A 13371-nucleotide genomic window follows, 5' to 3' on the forward strand; every position below is an offset into this window, starting at 1 on the left:
CTTCTTTCTGGCTGTAATCCAAAGTGGAGCGGCAGCTGAGGGTCTGCAGCTCCCCGAGGCAGCAAGCAGCAAGCAGCGCAGGGGTTCAGACGGGAACATCCATCCCCTTACAGGCAGCCGCGTCCTCCCCGCAAAGTGAGGAGAGGGCTGAGGGCAGCAGAGCCGAACTCTGTTGAAGAAGGCTGCTGCTGCTTTGCACCACTTAAAATCAGCATTTAAAATCAGTGCCTTCATCTGAGGCACAGGGAGAGGAAATCCTGCAGAAGCGAGTGCCCCAGCACTGCATCTACTGCTAGAAAAAGTTGCAATGGTCAAAAAAAGCGCATGCGTATTTTGAGAGTTGCCTCATTTAACCCAAAACTTCCTGTCTTTGAGAAGGTGGGGGGGAGGAGGAGGTGTCCGCTCCCTGTTGCAGCAGGAGTGAAATAGAGTTGAGATGAAGCCGTAATCCATCCTAGAGGAGGTCCAGCGTGCGTACCCTCTTGTTGCCGAGGTCAGGCACCGCCTGGGTTTCCCACCTGCCCCCCACACCCCACAGCCCACCCGTGAGAGCTGACAGAGAGGTCTGAAGGAGCGGCTCCACGCAGAACACCGCAGATCCTCAGCAAATTTCCACAAGCCAAGGTGTGATCCCAGATTTATTCAAATTAGAACAATTAAGGCAATTAAAGGCAAAGAAGTGCTTGGGGAAGGGGGAAACTACTACCAAACAGAATTGCTATTACAGTCTATCAAATTGACACAAAAAGATTAAAAACCTGATTTACATTTTAAAAAAAAAGGAAAAAAAAAAAGTCTAGCGTTCCCTAAAATAGATAACACATCCTGCTGAGAAAATCACTCCACACATAAAAGAGAAGCAAAGGTGATTATATATAACAAAACTAATCTTCTCTATTGCTTTAATCACTTCAGACCATTTCACCTGCTTATTTGGAAACTGTTAACCCGAGGAAAAAATTATTGTGAGAACATCCTCATTTCCAGCGCTGCGCTCGAATAGGCTTGTTTTCCTAAACATCCGTCCCCGGAGTCTTTAACAACGGCCATTGCTCTGCAAGATAAATGTTTGCTTAAGACTATTCTGTAGTTAATACATATATTCATGACTTGAGCACGACGCAGCAAGGGAAGAGGGTGCCAGGACGCCACGAGAGACCTGCCAGGGTCGTGGCAGGACTCTGTCTGTCCTGCCACTGCCGATAGCCAGCAGTAAATTTTACCCAAATTTTAGGGGAGCGTAGCATGGGGGCCTAGTGAGTGGCCAGGGCACAGGGTGCACAAAGGCAGCTCTGCTGCCTTTTCTTTCCAAAATCCTGGCTCACGAGGTCAGGACGGAGCTTATCTAGGGCTGTTCACGCAGCTAGCGATGTGAGTGTCTGTGGGATGAGCAAGATGAGGGGTGACCATCTCCCCTTTCATAGGGCACCCTCCACCCTGGAGGCTCTGGGAGCTCCTTGCATGCCGAACCCACCGTCGCTGGGACCCCGTGGCTGGTCAGCAGCTCGTACCCACACCCTGTAGCAGATCAACGCCAGAGAGGGAGAACACTGCATACTGCAAATATTAAGAGAGGCTTTAGGTTGGCAGAGTGGATTTACCCCCACAGTGCCATCAGTGGGGGTCAGTCTGGCGGAGCAGTGCATGCACGAGCGTGCACACGTGTAGGCATGCGTGATTTACAGCAGCACCCAGGCGAGCGCAGAGCCCCTGCGTGCCCCCCGCTACCCCCGGCCCCGCACACCAGACCCACGCACAGCCTGCAAGCTGGGGGCTCGCTGCCGCGCTCAGGGGATGGGAAGGTGCAGTGACCGGCACGGGGAGGAAGCGCTGTTAAAGCAAATGAGTTTCACACGTTGATGCTCTGGCTTCTTGTCGGGGTGAGCTGGGAAGAGCCCCAGCTTTCAGGGCTGCAGGGTTTATCAGCGGCTGCCACCTCTCCACCGCCAGCAAGAGCGGGAGCACCTCGCTGGGCTGCGGGGACCTTAACACGCTACATCCACAAAGATGAATGTGTTGGCCCTCTGCCATACGTGCATGGTTATCTCAATATTAATCGTACTTGATACTGAGATGCAACACCTCTTTTGCTAAATCAGACATAGTACATTAAGCGCCGATTCTTTCTTTGCCCGAGTAGTAGCTTGTGAGATTTTGCAGACAGTTTATTTTTATATGTCACAGCTTTGATCCAAAACCCACTGAAGCCCACGGAAACCCACAGACGCGGGAGGTTTTGTGTCAGAGCTACGGCGAGTAAATAAACTCGGAGAGGAGGCTCTCAAGCAGCAGCCTGGGCTGGCACCGGGCACTGCCGCCGTCACAGGCAGCTCCGTGTTGCGGCGGTAAATTCTTGCAGGTCTCCATAACTCAGCCCAAACGCCTCGCTCATTTTTCTTACACATACAGTTTCACCATGATCTCCAAATTCAGGGCTGGCGTGAGTGACACGTGCTATCCTGGGCTGTCAGCAAGGACAGGTAAAAAAATTCCCTTTTCCGGTCACTGGTATACAAATCAGTTTAGGCAGGAAATCTGTGCACTCCCCTTTCAGAGACAAATTACCTCCAAAACCCGGGATATTCAGAGGGGAAGACATCAAGCCCAGGAGCACGGAGGGAGTGGGAGGACCATGAGCGTCCTCCTCCTCGCCGTAAATCACAGAAATCGAATTAGATCATCTCAAATTGAGGGACAAAAAGCCAGTTATAGATCCATTTTGCAATGCCAGCCGACATGGCTTCCATTTGTGACTTGCTGAGTGACATTACTTATCCTGAGTGCTCCTCTGACAATATAAGCACTTAATGTGAAGACATGTGTAAAATTACAGCAAAATGAATGAAACGCAGGAAATTATGTAAAGTTTATGGGGTTGCTTCCCCCCCCCCCCTTTTTTTTTCCTTTTTTGAGGCCTCCTCTCAATTTCTGCCTCATTTAGACGAGGATCTGGGCAATGCATCAGCTGACAGTGCCTTCCTGGAGCAACAGGCTCTTCTGCTCTTGATGCATCTGAGCAACTTGAAACTAATACTGGCATGCACTGTGCGGCGAATAAACCTTCATGTTGATGAGGCAAATCCTGCAGCACTTAAAAGCAAGCTATGCTGAAGTGTCCCATGTATCTCTGTCTTCAAAGTGCAACACACTTATGGAAATTGCAGATGCTGTGGTGCTATTTGTCTGGAAGGAGACATTACAGATGACATATGAACCTGATTTCTCAAACAGATGAGGTCCGTGAGAGGATTAAGGAAACATCTATAAATTAAGATGCAGAATAAAGTTCCTGCTGTCTTCCTTGGCCTCTCTCTCGTTGGCTCAAGAGTCAAGCACTCACGACTGCGTACTTGGCAGAGCACCAGGCATCCCTCCCTTGCCTACTGCTATAAAATGGGCAGATCTCATGCCACGATTCCCCTTCGGTAAAGCAGCAAAACGCCAGCACCCAGGGCTCTTGGCAGTGTCCCCTCCACAGCCACCCACAGCCAGCCCCTCGGCAATCAGCCCCTGTGAGCAAGGCGTCCGGCGTGCAAAATGCATATTTAGTTTGAAATTCTTTTTCTTTTTCTAGCTGCGCACTGCAAACCCATGTGGTGCCCGTTCCTGAAAGCCATCGGAGGTAGCACGGAGATGTCACTCCGCCTGGGAGCGCGGGCGAGCAGGCAGCTCGTGGGCCTGGGGGTGCAGCCCGTGGTCCCCGCACCAGCTGGGGGATCCCTAGAAAAGATTATCACCTCAGTTCAAGACCCACATGGAGATTTCTGGGTTTCTTCAGTGTTCTTTGCGCATGAAATAGGGCTAAAGGCAAGGAGAGAAAAGTTCACCTTTCTCTGCAGTGACCCCAGGAGCGATGTAATTAAACCCATATCGCAGCCCCATTTGCACTCCGCAGCAGCCCCTCGCACAGCTCTGCTTCCCAAGGAGACAAAATGCGGAAAGGGAAACCAAATTCCTGCTGCCATCTTCAGCTCTGCCCCGATAATGCATGTGCAGTGGGGCTGCGTGGGGCCAGCCGTGCTGGGGTAACCCACACCCCCACAGCCTCCCGCAGGCAGATCCCATCCTGGCTGCACCCCACGCTGTGCCGGGAGCGGGCGCTGGCTGCCGAGCCAGGGACCTGGGCCGGACAGACACCACCCCAAAATCAGCACCCAAGAAATAAGTGCCTAAAGCCCCAAGATGTTTCTCTGACTCTTATAGAGCATTCAGAGTGACAAAGCAAATGGGAAAGCATCAAAATATTTTGATTTTTCTTCAAAACAAATCTGTTGCTGTTGTTGCATTGGGTATAGATGGATTTCTTTTAGAAAAGGTGAAATAACTCCAAGCCACGAGGGGCTGTCCCAGCCAAAACAATCTGGACTGATCTGAACTACATCTTTTTCCCTGACTTGGTCAGAAAATACACTGTTTGTATGAGTCCACAGACTGCATATGAGACAACACACAGTAAGAAATCACTCTTTCCTTTATGAGCGCAAATCTAGGTGGATAAGGTCAAAGGTAGGAAGGCAACTAAAGGGAACAGAGATAACCTGGTCTGACCGAGGTTACAGCGGATGCCACTGCCCGTACCCGTGTTTGGTTGAAGTAGACTGTCGGCCAGCGCTATCCCCTCGGGACTGTACTGTCCGCGCAAGGAGTTAGCAAGGAGCAAGAGGTGAAGGAGCTTGCCGCTGTCTTTAGGCCCTCACCTTTCCTGACTGCCGTGAAAGCAGGGCAGCAGACGCTGAGCTGAGAGCAAGCCCTAGAAAGCAGCCTGGGAGCGTTCAGGCTGCAGCACGAGTCACCTCAGAGAAGCCAGCTGCAAGCGCTTTTCCTTTTTGTCAGCACAGTCTGCTTCACAGGAACAAGGAACATCTCCAAACCTGGAACATAAAAAAGGCATCAAGCAAAGACACAAAAGTATTTCCATTTGTTTCATTGCAGATAACGGGCGGCAGCTACCATTTCGAGATCAAGTCTTGCTCTGCTGAAGACCTCCAGCTGACACATCACCAGTCATTTACGATCTGCCGTTAAGCATATACAGTCATTATAGCTCTTTTCTCTGCTAGTTGCAGCCTCAGGACTTTTTGCTTAGGCTGCACATAAGTTCTCGTTTGGAAGATTTAAAAGGAGAAAAAAAAAAAATAACCATCTTTGTCTCGCAGTGCTGGGGAGGGAGATGGTGCAGGTGCCCCAGCAGGGTAGCAGCCCCATCCCGCTCAGCGCTGGGCATGCTGTTCTCCGAGGCGGTGCAAGGGGAGCAGGGCGGCGTGCCCCCGTGCAGAGCCCCGGCAGGACCAGGCTCCTCCAGCCCCGGCACTGAGGGTGGCTGCGGGAAGGGTGGGGGAAGCCGGGTCCTGCCTCTGCCTGGGCTCTGTCTTTCGACCCCACTCCTGCCCTCCCAAAAGCAAGACCAGGTCTGCAGGGAAAGGTGATACTCTTCATTGGACCTGCTGCTGCAGTAAAAGTAGATGGTTGAGCTTTGGGACTGCTGGCCTCCCGCAGGCCCCTTGGCAGCCGCCCCTGCCCCACGCTGCACGGCAGCACGGAGAAGGGCTTGGCCCAAAGTCCGCCTGGTTTTCCCAACTGCATCCTTTGTTCAGATCAGAAATATCACCTCTCCCTGCAAACCTTTAATCACTTGAGATACCTCCCCACAGAGATGACATGAGAGGAACGATGGGGAAAGAAATGATCAAAGAATGTTATTATCAGGATTTTTGGCAGCTGAGCTATGATTCCAAATGTAGGCACGGCAGTCACTGCTCCGAAGCACCAACGGGCTCGTGGCTGCGTAGCAGCCCATGCGAGGTGAAGTGTCCTTAGCAAGCATGGATCCAGCGCAAAGAAATCAGTGCTGAGAAAAAAAAGGCTTCTCCCCAAGACGGCTGACCTGGGGTAGTTCATGTGAGCTAGCCTAACAGAGCAGACACCATCACCTGGATTTTAACTTGGTTAAGTAACCAGCACCCAGCCCAGCACCCTCCGCAGACAAAGCTAATCCCAGGTTACCTAGACTTCATAGCTGTTTAACGCGAGGTTATTCCTCTTGGACTGGGGTCAGCGTGCCCTAATAGAGCTCCGGTGCTGTGCTTACAGAAACAGCATTTCCCAGGAGTAAGTGCTGTAGCATTGTGCTTTCCCTTGCATTTTCAGGTTTCTGTGGCTCTCACGCTTCTGTCTTGCTGAGATGTTTGTGTCAGCCAAGCCATGAAAATTTGGCACTGAAATGGTACCGTGCTGCATTGTTTTCTCACTGTATAGCTCATGATCCCTCCCCTTCCTCACAAATCACAGTAATCGTAAGGGCTGCCAAGCCTTGAAGCCAAGAGCAGCTTTGGGATATTTATCCCACCTTCTTGTTTGACATGTCGTAGTTGATGTTGTAGCCTTGATGGAAGTGGCAGTGAAGGCAAGCCCTGAGAATGAGAGGAGGATGAAATTCAGTGCTCAGGAGCACAAAAACTGCTGTAACTCGGAGGGGTCTTTCTTGCGTCAGCCATGGGAATCTGCACTGGGAGACATCAGGAGGGAGGTCAGACCTGGCTATGGCTTTGCAAATCCCAAGCTTTCCACTGCCTTTCCATTTTGCAGAAATCAAGATACATCCATATGCTGTTCACCAGAAACTCTAAATTTCAGTGAGAAACCTGGATAGACAGTGTCCAGTTTGTTCCTTCTCTGCTAAAAGCATCCATGAATGAAACCAAACTGTTGCCATGGATCTTTACTTGTTTTCTTTGTTTGCTTATGCTCCCAGAAGAGCTAAATGTATTTGGCAGATTGAGAGAGGTGTGGTGGGCAGAGGGCTAGAGATCACCCATGACCCGGAGTTAAATAAAAGTGAAGAAATATTCTCCGCTAAGCAACCTCAGGTCCCCACGTGCTGCTCTCTGGCAGCATCCTTGCCACTGTCCTCTTTAATCTCTTCCTACAGATAGAAATGGGCAAGAGAGTTCCTCTCTCAGAATAACTTACTCTCCATCCAGGGCAGAGTCTTTCCAACATGACGCTATTCAAATTAAACCACAAATCTTCTCTTCTAGGGATAACACTCTGCTGTCTTCCCAAACCTGTTCTCATTTTCTTTTGCCGTTTTGACACCATTAGCCTTCTGAAAGTGCTAGCACACACACAGAGATAATACTGTTAATTTTATTGTGCTTGGAAAGGCACAGAACAGCCTAAACTCAGCCAACTGCTTGGCTTTGGCTTTTCCCTATTCTATAATATCCTTTTGTACACAGCTCTGCGTGGCAACTCATTTATATCAAATCTTACCGGTTAAGGAAGGGGGGAAAAGGGGGCAATCAATAGTTATCTTGCCAAAGAGACCTGAGGTCAATAGCCTCCCCTTTTCCCGCGGCAGGGCCGGCGTGACAGCTCGTGCGGGCGCAGGCTGCCTGCTGCCCGGCCGTGGTGAGCGTGCCGTGAAGCTCGCTGCTCTGCAACCCGAAGGAGATGATACAAATCCCCGGAGTGGGTGCGCGGGCCAGCCAGCCGCCTGCAGAGCGCTTTGCAGTCAGCTGCTGCCTTGCGGCTCTCCGGGAACCGTGAGCAGCTCGGGGCTGTTGGTCGTGGCTGTGGGTTGGAAACACGAAACGTTTGCAGCCCTCGGGGTTAGGGCGAGCAGCAGAGCGAGCAGGCAGGGGAGCGTGCACTTCCACAGCTGTAAGAACAGAGGCTTTCCAAAAAAAAGGATGCTTTGTATTTAAGCCACAGGTGAGGAGCTGCTCTTCAGACAGTACTTTCTCGTGCAGATTTTCATGCAGATGGTCCTGGGGCTGCTTCCCCGGCGCTCAGCAGCGGCTCACTGGGGCTCACTGGGAGCAGCCGACAGGGCAGGTGGCACGTTGCAGCCTCAGGAGCCCACGGGCAACACTGAAAATGCTGCTGAGCATGTTCCCAGCAGTGGCATGTGGGGGTCACTTCAGTGGGACTGAGGGCCATCGTCCCAATGGGGGGGACACCAGGTCAGACAGGGGCCCTGGGGAGGGCTGGAGGACACTTCCCACCGCAGCCCTCACCTACCCCCCCAGAGATCAGACCCAGGGGGAGAGACACAGGGAGAAAGCAAACATTTGTCCCCCAGTCAACTGACCAAGACTCTTTAAATGAGTAGATCCCTTCTCTACGCACAGTTTTTACTTCAAGCATGGTGTAGAAAAAAATCGATTTGTTTTTCTCAGTCCAATTCCCTTCTGTCTAATAGTTCTGTTGTAAACGCCAATTTTACTGTCATTTACACTGTGCCCATCTGAGCTATTTTATCAATAGTTAAATAAGAATACTATAAAGTAATGTGATTTTTTATTTGAATTCCAATTTATGTTCAGATGGTTTGACACAAATCTAGTAAAGAAGGCTCACTATTTTCATAGAACAAATTAAGTTATCTGTTATATAGCCACACAAGTAAATATGTTATATAATTGGATAAATAAATACTTGTGATTAGATACAGTATCTCATTCTTACCTACACATAATAGCAAGGCTAGTGGAAGTATTGTACAAATCACCATGCTTTAATAGTTAGCAGTCCATGAAAATCGACCTGAAAGACAATAGGCAAGAACAAGCACAAAAAAAGGCTAAACGTAGTTATTTGAACCAAGGCTTCCTGCTTGCCTGTTTAAGTGTGATTCAAATCAGCTTAGAGTCATTTTCACTTAAGCCAGTGCATCTGGGCAGAGAGGCCAAAGACTAATTAGTTGTGCAGAAGGTGGTGGTGGTGGTGGATAAAAGGTGATGACGGGCAGTGCTGGCAGGATGGATGATGGGATGTGGATGTGGATGTGGATGTGGATGTGGATGTGGATGTGGATGTGGATGTGGATGTGGATGTGGATGTGGATGTGGATGTGGATGTGGATGTGGATGTGGATGTGCCACCGCCACCAGTTACAGGGCACAGTTAAAGCCTGCAGAGCCAAAATCAGTACCTGGGCAACCAAATGGCTGAAATTGACCATTTGCAGGGAGTTTGAGAGAGAGTGTGATCTCGGTTCCTCTTGTCAGACAACGCTTTCAGCCTGACTGTGGAAGAGAAAATCAGTTCCTTTTAAGCTGATAAACACAGCCCAGCTGGGACCCAATTTGTTGTTTGGATATTACAGGCTGAGAGACAGACCGGAGTCCTGGCATGTTTTAAAGAAATTGTGGCTCCCTCATGCAGCTAAATTAGTAATAGATAGCACACGCCTGCGATGGAAACTGAAGAAGGTTAATGGTAATCATTCCTCTCTTCCACCCACCCTCTTTTTTGCCTGCATTTTGCTTCAGGTCGACCTGCACTACTTTTAAGTGTTTCCACTGTTTTTTCTCTTCTGAACAACCTCCCCCTCCTTCCCACAACTCCTGCAACCTGACTTTACAGTAAATGGACATGCTAAAAATTGGAGCTGTTCAACATACATAGACATTTGTTAAACCAAGACAGTGAGATAGAGATCCTGAAACCAAGCACCACTGCAGGCTCCCCTCTTTCTGCCACCACCAAAATTATTCACCAGATCAGTGTTGGCTAGCTTCTCGCATGGAGGAAAGGCAGCTAGGGAGGTGTACGATTTATTTTTTCAAAGTGTGAAAGTCAGTCTAAATAATATTTTCTATATGATAGGAATTGACTCAAAACCAGCAGGCTGTGCTGATAGAAATGGGTATTTACCAGCAGAGCAATGTAGAATATACCACCCTCCGCAGCCGCCTTTAAGCTAAAATGTGGGCACTCAGGGCCAAAGCTGAGGGTATTTCCAAGAATTGTTCCTTAGCAATTTCCCCTCCTCCTCCCCAGTTCACTCTGACAGCAGTTACTGGGTTTGGTTCAGTTTTTCGTTTCAGCTTTGACTTCCACTGGGCCTCATCCAACAGCTTTTTCCTCCACCTGCAACAGATGAAATCCCATTCCCATTCAAAAGGAAAAGCTTTCCAACCAGTGAGTTACTGGGAAGCCCAGACTCCTTCTCCCTCATGCGTAGGGCCGATGTAGCCTCATGACAGCAAGTGCTTCACGGCATGCAGGGTCCTGGCTGCACCCGCAGCGCCTATCTATGCCAGGTCAGTATCCTATTCACATTATATTTGCCATGCCTGGTACTTTGATATTTGATATTTGCCATGCCTGGTACTTTATGATAATATCAGTCATCCTTTTTTCTAGCTCTTAAAGCAACAGAAAGTTTTTGAGTATACTAGGCCCACAAGCCGTGAAGTATGTGATAAAAGGGCTTAACAGACAAGAAAAAAAGTCAGCATTGTTTGGAGCATAAACAGGTATTTATAGCATGTTTAAGCCCCTCCTGGTCAGCAATTCATTTTAGTTATTCCTTCTGTGTGACAGTCTGTCACGTGAAAACACAAGATGCTCTTCAAAGCTTATGTGACCTTTAGAGGTTCAGCCCAAAGCAGTTTTGCTGACATCTGGCACACGAGGGACTTGCCATAAGATGAAATAACAACAATAACCAAGCTTCTGCAGGGCTGTCATCTGGCGATCCCAAGGCAGGAAAAGCAGCACAGAGAAGGAGGGAGGCCGAAAGGCCGTACCTGAGCTTGCACTGCAGCTCCCAGGCAAAGTCACACCTTCGCTAAGTCATGGAGGGGACCAAGACAGGGGCAAAGGAGGCAGCCTGGCAGGAAGGGGGTTAAGTAGGAACATAATTCACCATTTATCTTTGGATAAAGAGTGGGACCCCCCAGAAGCCACTGGGACTACGTGAGCCAGGATGTCTCTGCAATGAGAAGACACCGTGTGAAGAATTTGGTCTAAATTCACAGTTAACTCAGAACAAAGTAACCAAAAATAGAAATGGTTAAGCAGAGATTAAGTAGGGGTCAAGCAAAGTGAAGAAATTCAGCTTAATGAGGAAGACAAAGAAAAGTGAACCTATAGTGGCAAGAAAACAATGACTTTCAAGAGGCATTTTTCATCAACTGAAGGAAAAGCCTAGACTTTTCCCTAGTCTGCACAGGAGTTGTTCAGACGGTGGGCTAGGCTGGGCTTGCTGCAGCGTGCTCGGGGAGCCAGAAGATGTATTTTACTGGCTATGCTTAGAAAACACAGCACATTGTCAAAGCGTTGAAAAGCTGCTTGTGCTCATCTGTTCCTGTGCTCCTGCTCCTGGGGGGAAGATATCTGAGAATTCAGAAACAGGCTGTTATTTAGCAGTGAATATAACCAGAAACATTCAGGGCTCAGAAATTAATTGCTACACCAGCCAGAGCAGGCAAATCCTGCTGCGCCAGCCTGCGAGCCGGGGAAGCTCCTCTGCTCCACACAAGGTGAAGCATGGTGGGGAATGGCTGTGTCCCTGGCTCGGACGGAGGATTTCCCCTCCCCGGCTCCTCCGTCAGCAGAAGAAACGTGATACTGCTCCAGCAGGATGGTGTGGCAGCGGGGCTCCATATTTCAAACGGCAGGGGTTAAGCAAAGTGACCAATTTCCTTGGACTAATTGAGCATGCAATCTGCCTGCTTGTAAAGCCTGTATTTGGCCAGAAAGATTTATTACTTTTAGCAATGATGAATGTCCAAGAGCAGTGAGGGCAGACCTGAGCTGCAGTTCATTAACTTTAAGTGGGATGATGTTGAAAAACCATTTCTATTTTTGGTTACTTTGTTCTGAGTTAACTGTGAATTTAGACCTACTTCTGTAATAAAGTGCTCAGGGAGTCCACTGAATCTTGTTCTCTGTGGCAGATACTAAACCTATAGGGTTTTGTCCTTATCCTGATGAGTAAGCAGTTTTAGCTGGTCCTGAGAGGCTACGAAATGACAGAAGACTGCTCCGTACAGCAGTTTGAAGTTAGGCCTCCATCTATCTCAGAAGCAGAGACTGAAATGGAGGACTGCCATGCCTTTGCCATTGGGTTTCAGAGTAACACCTCTTTATTATCTTCATCTTCTCCTCCAAAAGTCATCATCAGTTCAGTGCTTTGTCTGTGCTATTGAATGGCCACGTCCATCACAGGGGTATGGTGGCACCCCCTACCTTCCCCTACATCTGCTTTAAAATCAGTTGCTCTGATGGAAAGTGCAATGCAATGCTCCTTACACTGAAAAGTGCTGGACACTTTATTAACTGCCTCATGTAACATCTGTCCCCCTTCACATTCATTATTTGCAAATACTCTTTTTCTCCCTTTCCTTGGGAGAATATCCACTAGTGAATATAGCTGCGAAGCCCCAGAGCACGCCCTGCCTTCTTTTCTCCCCAGCAATACTTGTGCTTAACATCACCTGTACAAAACATCCTCTCTCTGTCCCTGCACTGCAAGACTGCACTGGTCCTCTAGAAACTGTAGACAGTTTCTGTAATGTAAATGTTTACAGACAATGTAAACAGCATCAAGTATTTGATGCTGAAATATTATTTTGTTATAAATCATTCCCAGAGGTGGCTGTAGCCTGTAAAAAATACTTTTGCATTGCTCTCTTTACTGTGGTGTGTAGACTGAAAATGCATGTGTATCTGTGTTTCCATAATAAATATAATCTTGCATGCTACCATTGTCAGCAGTGTTGACTGCTCCAGATTGCAATGTACATATTGTGGCTCTGCCACGCGTTACAGCCAAGCACAAACCTTTCTTGACCACCCGTTAGCCTCTACGAACCCTGGGCCATGGGCAATCAACCTGCAATGTCCTATGCAAGGAGTCCACTGCCCAAGATAACAAACCTGGAAGCTGCAAAGCTAATGAATTTGCCTCTGAGGCTTAATTGTAAGAAAAGTAATTAATCTGGCTGGGTTTCACTCATCATCAAGCAAACTTTTGCTGATGAAGAAGAAAACTGCTGAGCATTCCAGTTCACTTCCCAAGTCAGCCTCTCCCTGTTGGACTTTGTGGGTAATTGGCACATCATTACTATCCCATTTTCTACAGATTCCCCGAGAGGAAAAGGTGAAAGAAACGCATAGGTGTTAGTGAGGGAAGGGGGTTTTGCAGCTTAGACTTTCACTCCCACTCCCAAGGAAGTTCTGGGTTTGCTTAGTGTCCTGATTTTGTTCAGATCTGGTGAGAGGAAAAAAAAAACCAGAAAACCTGTAAGGGAAGGAGGAACGTGCAAAAAAGCCGTCAGAAGGTTTCACAGCAGTTGTGTATGAGATGTTCACCCAGCCCTGCCGCTGAACTGGTATGAGTCAGGGCTGAATCCAGCTCCTATCCACGTATGGTCTAAGCCTCAGCCATGGGGCAAGAGATGAAGATACCAAAGACACACAGCCCTGGGCGTAGTCTCAAATCACTTCAGGCATCTGGCCTACCCGAGGCATCTGTTTTAATTTGAGATAAATTGCTCTCCTGAGTTGCCTGTTACATGGGGAGCCTACACTGGCTGGCAGAGAAGTAGCCAGCCCTGCACAATGCCCTTTGCAAAC

Source organism: Ciconia boyciana, chromosome 10 (genome assembly GCF_034638445.1).
Source record: "Ciconia boyciana chromosome 10, ASM3463844v1, whole genome shotgun sequence".
Classification (NCBI taxonomy): Eukaryota; Metazoa; Chordata; class Aves; order Ciconiiformes; family Ciconiidae; genus Ciconia; species Ciconia boyciana.